The sequence below is a fragment of the Panthera tigris genome, chromosome B4 (assembly GCF_018350195.1).
Source record: "Panthera tigris isolate Pti1 chromosome B4, P.tigris_Pti1_mat1.1, whole genome shotgun sequence".
Taxonomy (NCBI): Eukaryota; Metazoa; Chordata; class Mammalia; order Carnivora; family Felidae; genus Panthera; species Panthera tigris.
The window spans coordinates 92,300,206-92,309,329 of NC_056666.1; positions in this window are offsets into that span (position 1 = coordinate 92,300,206).

Here is a 9,124-nt window from a genome sequence, read left to right on the forward strand (position 1 = left end):
TTTGTAAACTCATTCAGTCACCTGTTCCACAAATGCCTGTTGAACACATGCCGTATGTTGGACTTAGCATCAGGACCGGTGACCGAAGAGGGCCTGACGACGGACTCTGCATATCAGGCTAACAATTTGGAAGATGCGCGTGCTGTGCCATGGGGTAGTTTCAGGATGAACAGACTACTGCACTCAGAGTGCTCTGTAAGCCACTACGCTCCACGATGATATACATCTGTATCGTTACCCAGCTGCTGATTGATCTGGTGAAAGCTTCATGTTAGACCATGCATCTAACCAGGTGGCCACACATAATATACTTTTGAAGATCACCCAGTGTGTCGGAATTTAGAAAGCATGGTTGTGGGGAAAGGAGAAAAGCCATAAAATAGGTCAGGTGCCATCAAGAAACAGACCTGTTTCATACTTTACGAACAGAAACTACTAGAAGTAAGTGACAGTCTTTCCCAAATTGGACCCAGACTTCCAAGAGAAAAAATAATCTGCTCTGAAATTAATAAAACATTCTTCTGTGACCTCATTTGGAAGTCGCTGAGTGGCAGACTACAAGTGAAGACAATAGATACCTGTCCAAGAAAAGATCCGCCATCTACTTGGAAAATATAGACAGAGAAAACCTATGTCCTGCGTCTGTGATCCTCAGCACAGTCTTGTCCACCAACGGACGGGTTTAACAGCAAGAATCATTTTCCTTAAAACATTGTTTTGCTATGAGAATTATTACTTTTATCCTCAGAAAACTGACCGTGCCTCTTTCCATCCTGACATACTCGTCGAAACCTTTGCCCTTTGTAATAAATAATGCTTTGGGGCACCTGGGTGGCTCAGTCGGTTAGGCATCCGACTTCGGCTCAGGTCATGATCTCGCGGTCCGTGAGTTCGAGCCCCGCGTCGGGCTCTGTGCTGACAGCTCAGTGCCTGGAGCCTGCTTCAGATTCTGTGTCTCCCTCTCTCTCTCTGACCCTCCCCTGTTCATGCTCTGTCTCTCTCTGTCTCAAAAATAAATAAACATTTAAAAAAATTTTTTTAAATAAATAATGCTGCATTCATTCATTCCTATGACTTTTTGAGCCCCTACTATATTCTAGGCTCTCATTAGATGTTTGCAGTACAATGACCAGAGAGGCATAATCCCTACTCTTTTTGTTTTGTTTTGTGTTTTCATTGTGTTGTTGTCATCAGTTCTAACCCATGCTCTTGCTGAGCTCTTGGTGGGACGAGAGAGCTGGACAAAGGAGTCACAGGTCACAATATAGTGTGTTAAGTGGCACAGTGTAAGCATTTTTCAGGCATCGTGGCAGCAAGAAGAATCCAGAGGAGGAATCTCACTAGGCCTGCACTGAGGGTTAAAATAAGAGAGGGGCCACCAATGAATAGATAAGTAGAGCTCTAAACTACTTGGACAAGACTTATGATCTTGTAGAGATAGGAACAAATCTGGAAAGAAGGGACACTGGAGCTGAGACCTGAATGGAAGGAGCCAGCTCTGCAAACAGGAGGAGGACATTCCAGGGAGAGGAAGTAGCAAGAAGAAGGGCCCCAGAGAGTGACCTTGAATGCTTCAGAAACAGAAAGGTCGGCAAAGAGATGAGGTCACTGAGAAAGGCCAAGCAACTCATGCAAGAACTTCTAGGCCAGATAAGACTGTTCGTTCCCAATGCTAAGGAGACCACTGAAAGGTATCACACAGGAAGGAATATGCTTTCGCTTACACTTTTAAAGTCCTCACTGGAGGGACGCCTGGGGAGCTCAGTCGGTTAAGCATCCGACTTCAGCTCAGGTCATGATCTCACAGTCCGTGGGTTCGAGCCCCGCGTCGGGCTCTGTGCTGACAGCTCGGAGCCTGGAGCCTGCTTCGGATTCTGTATCTCCATCTCTCTCCGCCCCACCCCCACTTGTGCTCTCTCTCTCTCTCTGTCTATCAAAAATAAATAAAATGTAAAAAAAAAAAAAGTTATCTCTGGAAGCTGTGACAAAGCTGGATTTGGAGGCAGGAGGCGAGTGGAGGCAATGAGACTAGTCAGATGGGAGGCTTTCGCAGAGATGCCAGTGACACGGGCTGGGGAATACTAAAGCAGGATTTAGGGTATATTTAGGGCATGCTGATAAATTTGGTTTGGGGTATGAGGATAGAGAAGAAGTCAAGGATAACCTTAGATTGTTGGCTTTAGCAATTGAGTAGGTGACGATTTATCACATAATGATAATAACTCACACTTTATAGTTTTTATTATGGCCCTGTCATGGCTCTAACTACATCACATATATTACTTCATTTAATCCCCACTGACACCACCACAAAATAGGTACCATTTCCATCACCCTTATTGTACAGAGAAGGGGAGGGAGGGATGGAAAGATTAAGCTCACTCAACTACTGGGGTGCCTGGGTGGCTCAGTCAGTTAAGCATCTGACTCTTGGTTTGGGCTCAGATATGATCTCACAGTTTCATGAGTTTTGAGCCCCACATCAGGCTCTGCACTGACAGCGTGAAGCCTGCTTGGGATTCTCTCTCTCCCTTTCTCTCTGCCCCTCCCCTGCTCACATGCTGTCTGTCTCTCTCAATGTAAATAAATAAACTTAACAAACAAAAAAAAAAGCTCACTCAGCTTTTAAATTCCAGCCAATATTTGAACCCAGGATCTGCGGGCTCCAGAGTCTGTGTGCTTGCCATGGTGTCATCCTGTCCGGTATTTCCAAGTTGCTGCACACTAGAGGATGAACTGATCGTAGAAGGCGAAACGAAACTTTTGCTTTTGACATTCTGTATGCAACGCCTCGTGGGGCAATGTCAACTACACAGCTGGACGTGCGAGTATGGAATTCAGGGGCTAGGTCAGCCTGGAGATACCGATGGAGTCATCGGCACATGACAGATAGTGTTTAGAGTCATGGGGTTGAACTGGATATACCTAACAGCAATCTCTAACAAGGTTCAGAAGAGGCCCAAAGCCAAGCCCTGGGGTCCTCCAGCTTGTCATTTTTATTTTTTTATTTTTTTTAAATTTTTTTTCAACGTTTTTTATTTATTTTTTTGGGACAGAGAGACAGAGCATGAACGGGGGAGGGGCAGAGAGAGAGGGAGACACAGAATCGGAAACAGGCTCCAGGCTCCGAGCCATCAGCCCAGAGCCCGACGCGGGGCTCGAACTCACGGACCGCGAGATGGTGACCTGGCTGAAGTCGGACGCTTAACCGACTGCGCCACCCAGGCGCCCCTCAGCTTGTCATTTTTAGATAGGAACTCACTTGAGAGTCTGAGAAGCAGTATCCAGGTGAGGTAGAAAGAACCCCAGAGGAACCTGGATTTCTAGAACCTACGAGATTGAAGTGTTGGCTTGATTCTCTGCCAGGCTCTGTCCTCATGGTGGCAGCTGGGTTGCAGTAGTTCAGCTTATATCCTTTCAAGCTTAAGGCTCATAAAGAAGAGAGAGACTCTCCTCCCAGGGAGAACATCCTAGAATTCACTCTGACTGGACCTTCTTGGGCTTATTCCAGAATTCTGTACCAATCACTGTGACTAGGGAGCCCTAGTGTAGGATCCCACCCACAACATATGGAACTGCACCATCCACTCTTGTTTATACTTTGTGTGACATTATCGCCAGAATTTCAAAATCACCATGGCTAGAAAGTATACAGGGACACGATTTCTATGAAGAGAATGCTTTCTCGCCAGTATCCAAGAGCCAAAAGATGAACTTACCATGCCAAGGCTGCTGGCACTCATGGCTGGCTGTCCATATCTAAGCTCCAAATATGCCTTCTCTGTCTCAGCTACTCTACGCCTCATCTAAATGGTACAAGTAAATGGAAAATAGAAAGTCACCAGAGCTTCGTTTCAGATCAACTGCTCTGAAAACGGTTCTGGTTAAGAGAAATGTAACCACATGATTGGGAAGCCATTTCACCCACTCTCTTGTAGGAGTTTCTATCCTGTCATAGAGGGTAAGGTTAGGAACCGGCCATGCTTAGAATTTGCAGCATTCTTGCCTACAGAGGTCCTTTGACCCTTTCCCCTTATCTCTTCTCCTTATCCCCTTGACATTCATTCACTCATTTATTCATTCAACAGCAGTTTATTGAGCACCTACTGGATAAGGCACTGGTTAGGTCCTGGAGACAGAGTAGTAAAAGAATCCAACAAAACCCCTCCCATCATGAAATTTAAATTCTAATAGAGGGAGACAGATGACACTAAATTAAAATAATATGTAAGTAACTTACACAGTATGTTAGGGGTGATATATACTATCGAGAGGGCAAAAAAAAAAGGATGTGGAGTGCTGTGACAGGAGATGTGCAATTTTAAAGAGGATGGCCGCTTCTCTTAAGTAATTTTTCTGTGCCAACTATCTTTTTTTTTGAAATTATTATTATTTTTCTTTATGTTTATTTTTGAGAGAGACAGAGTGTGAGTGGGAAAGGGGCAGAGAGAGAGTGGGAGGCACAGAATCTGAAACAGGCTCCAGGCTCTGAGCTGTCAACCCAGAGCCTGATGCAGGGCTCGAACTCGGGAACGGTGAGATCATGACCTAGGCTGAAGTTGGATGTTTGACCGACTGAGCCACCCAGGCGCCCCATAACTATCTTTATGTATAGAGAATGTTTTCCTGATTAGTTAAAAGCTTAAAATCAGTGATGCATGAAGACATTTAATGGAAGGGGAGGAGTGGGGGTCCAGAGGACATCAGTGGACCATCCCTGGTCCTCAAAGGCTGTGGATCAGAGTTTATTCTTGGGAAGGTGGGCCAAGCATGACTTATCCTAAATCCTGGAATTATGGCTTGTCTAGTTTTGAAGGGTGGGGAGTAAAATGAGTTGGAGGAAGCTTTGGGTAGGAGCTGAATAGGCAAGTGGGGCCTCCTTCCCCCTGGAGAATTCTCAGTCTCATCCCTATTCCCCACAGCAGATGCAAACACCTGAGTTTATGGCTGGGGTTCTCCCTCTCCCTCCTACACCCAAAGCAGCAGAGAGCTGGGGTGTGGCACCCTCCAATCCCGGGGGACATAGGGAGAAGCCATTGCTGGGCAATCTCTGGCTGAGCAGAGTGGATTTTGTGTGGGTAGAGAAGAAACACAATGTATTATCCAGGGCATGCTTCTCTCTATTAAAATTATGTGAAACATTAAAATCAACTACAGTGTACCATTTGTAGTTAGGCTTGGCTAAGATTTCAAACTTATTGTTAAATAAGTGGCCCATAGGACATTTTAGGGTATGTCTTTCAGACGAAGAAAAGGTAAAAGGAGTATACATGTGAAAAGATGATCAATTTGACAAGTTGCCAGGGAAATGCAAGCTATAACAATGTGATGCCATTTTCAGTCATCAGGCTGGCAAAATGGAAAAATATTGACAATATCTAATGCTAGCAAGAATTTGGGGGAAATTAGCAATATAAGAATTATAAGAAATAATTCGGCAGTATTTAGCACATCTGGTGACCCTACAATCCTGCTTCTAGAAAACATCCCTATAAAAATAAAAACACAGATGAGGAGACACACACACACACACACACACACATATACACTTATTACAGCCTGTTTTGCAGGGACTATAAAACCAAAACAACAAACTAAAATAGTTGAATAAACTATGCTGTCCTCATTCCATGGACTATTTTGCAGCTATTAAAATGAACATACATATATTTTGAAAGATGCCCCTGATGTGTTGAGTTGTAAAGTTGAAAGGTAGAATAAATGTGATGCTGTTTGTGTCTCTAATAAAAAGAGAAAGATATGTGTATATATATCTTTTATTGTTGTTGTTGATAAAAACAGAAAAATTATGGCAAGAACTAGCAAACCATCATCACTGGTTCATGGAAGGGGGAGGTAAAGAGACAGAGAGAGATGACGATTTTCTTTATATGTCTTGATATTATTTTGATTCTACAGCAACATATATATATATTTTTTTGAAGTAATAAATTATAAAAGAGAAAAGCAAAAGAACGACTGTGAGAAAATATGGCCCAAGAGCCCAACAAGGATTCACTAACTGTTGGGAATGCATTTGAAAGAGAATAATCCCCTGACATTGAAAGCACCCAAAACCATGCCTTTGGAAAACAAGCGGGGAAACGTGGAACCATCTCATCCAGAAGAGAGATGAGGGGAAGAAATGACGGAGCTGAGACGGAAATGAGTGAAACGCTTGCTGTTTGCAAATGTTTAACATGTGGATGTGTCACCCAATGTCCATTCTCCCCCTCTCTCTCACAGGACAGAACCCTTGATTTTTAACTGAATGCATGCCTCCCCAAATACAGACTGCATTTTCTACCTTGCTTGGGGCCGGGCGTGACTCTGTAACCAAGTTCCGGCCCTGCGCTGTGCACGCACACAGGGTGCATGTAACTTCCAGCCTGAACCTTTAAAGGGAAAGGACAGAGCCTCTTCTTCCCCAACATGCCTCCCAACTAATCCACCTGTCCCATGGAGGATGTGTCACAAGTACTCTGAACCTCAAATTTTGGAACTAGGAAAACAGATGATGAATTTCAAGAGGATAGATTTCAGGCCGATCCAAACAAATTTCTAATAGGCAGAATTAGAGATAGAAAGGGCTTTTCCGGGAAGTATTTTGTCTCTTTTAAGTGCAAGTGCTGTATGAGAGCAGTGTTATAAAGAAGATTCTGGTATAAGATGCAAAATTGGACAATACAGTTGGATTGGTCCTTTCAAGTTAGGAGGTTCTATGTTCCTGTGAAGTCCAAATTTCAAAGCGTTTCTGTGTTAGGCTAAAATAAGATGACGGAAGTTTATTACAGTGCATTTTTCTGAGGCCACATTTACTACACATCAGTGGAAAGTGTAAAACTCCAGAGTCATCCTAGACTGCTTCCTCAATACTGCTCCCCCCTCAACCAGTTGGTCTCCAAGTTCTTTCCGTTTGACCTCCTAAATATCTCCCAAATCCATTTCCTCTCTTCCAGCTTCACTGTCACTATTTTGCTTCCCCGTTGTTTCACTCCAAAAACATTTCCTGAATATCTGTTGCACGACAAGCACCATGTTAAGCACTGAGGACACAATGCTGAACAAGACGCTGTCTGTGCCTTTAAGAAAGAGATAAGCAAGCAAACAAAAAAGTACAATCTGATGTGCTAAATACTATTCTGAAAATATGCTGTGCAAGGGGCACAGCCTGGGAATGGGGGCTTGGAAGAGGGAATCAAGCAAGGAAGGCTTTCTGGAAGAGGTGACACAGCTGAGCTGAGTCTCGAAGAAAATCTCCCCAAATATTGCCTCCTCGGTGCAGTGAGTCTTGCCCTCCACCCCATGCACTCTGTATATTTCTCCATTTTGCTTACATTTCACCGTATATTTATCTTCCTATCTCCCTTCCTAGGTCCTAACTTGCTAGAGAAACTGTGAGTTTTATTTATCATTATTAGCTTAGCCATGACTGCATGACAAGCACATAGTACACATTCAATCAATATCCATAGAATTGATTGGTTTTCATTTTAGCTAGTAACTCACAGCCCTGGTGAAGGACTCCATTTTTATGAATCCTTCTCATGTGTAGTAATTCGCGGCACAGTTCCACATCAACTTTTGAGACTTTCTGCTCAGCCTGACTGAACTTTCACTTTTTGTTACTACCATCGTGTATACATCTGACCGTTCCAGAAGACTCCCTAACAGGAAGGACAGTGACTCTCATAGCCTTCCTCCCTGGGAAGCTGCATCAACCATGGCCTACCTGGGAAGACAGTGCTCTCCCAGAGGGCTGCAGAAGGAAGGACGAGGGCCACACTGCCATCCCAGGATCCTCTGTCAAGAGCGTCAGTCATAAGTACCGTGGAATGACTGACTGGGTGAATGTGCTTTCGTACCTTCATCTCTGGAAACAATGACAAGCGCTCTGAAACCAATTTGAAACCTGAACATCGTGGCTTGACTTTTTTTTTGCATGTTATCTGTGGGCAGGTTAAAATGATCAAGTTCTATTTTCTAAGCTGGACCAGAATGAGGTAGTGGAAATTCATTATAATGCAGTGTTTCCCAATGTGTAAGACACATTCCACCCAGGGTTTGCAAGATGATTCTATGTGGTACGCAAATGAACGTGTTTTAGTTAAGAATTTATCTGTTTAAGGGGCACCTGGGTGGCTCGGTCGGTTAAGCGTCCGACTTCGGCTCAGGTCATGATCTCACGGTCCGTGGGTTCGAGCCCCGCGTCGGGCTCTGTGCTGACAGCTCAGAGCCTGGAGCCTGTTTCAGATTCTGTGTCTCCCTCTCTCTGTGACCCTCTCCCGTTCATGCTCTGTCTCTCTCTGTCTCAAATATAAATAAACGTTAAAAAAAAAATTAAAAAAAAAAAGAATTTATCTGTTTAAGTTTAGCAACCTATTTTAAGAGCCATATACGTATTAACAGTTACCTTTTACTGGGAGCAAGTAAACGTATATGTTGATTTAAATCCATTGTTATGCAAATAATAGCATAGGTATTCTTAGAGGAGAACCACTGTTACATTACATTCCTCAAGATTCATACCAACCAGTAAAAATTACGGCAGGAGATGTGCCAGAGCCAGAAGAAACCTTGGAGACTATCTAATTCAATTCAATACTTTATTCACTTATTCATTCAACAAATATTTATTGGGCACTTACTGTTTATTAGGGTTTGGGCAGAAGAACTACAGTGAACCGGAGATAGTCTAATGAGTGAAACAGATATGAAATATACAGAGGAATTATAATTATGATAGGTTCTGTGAAGAAGTAAAGCATATATGAAACCATGAACAGTAGAATAATGTTTGAATGAAATCTTAAAGGATCAGAAGGAGTTAACCAGGCAAACCGAGCTCGCAGGTGGTACTGAAGGCAGGCGGTGGGAAGAGAGGAGGGTGTGTGAAACCCAGACAGAGCAGTGTACCTGGACTAAGGGACAATCCAGCCCCTCAGTATGCAAATATCTGTATAGATCACCTGTGGTAGTTAATTTCAATCAGGACCAATCCAGAGATGGAGGCCCAACAGTGAGTGACCTGACATTGGCCACACATCCTAAGAGCAGCAGGACCAAAGCCTCAATCTATTCCCTCCTGGGTCCATACATTTACCACATGCTTAGGTAGCGTCCT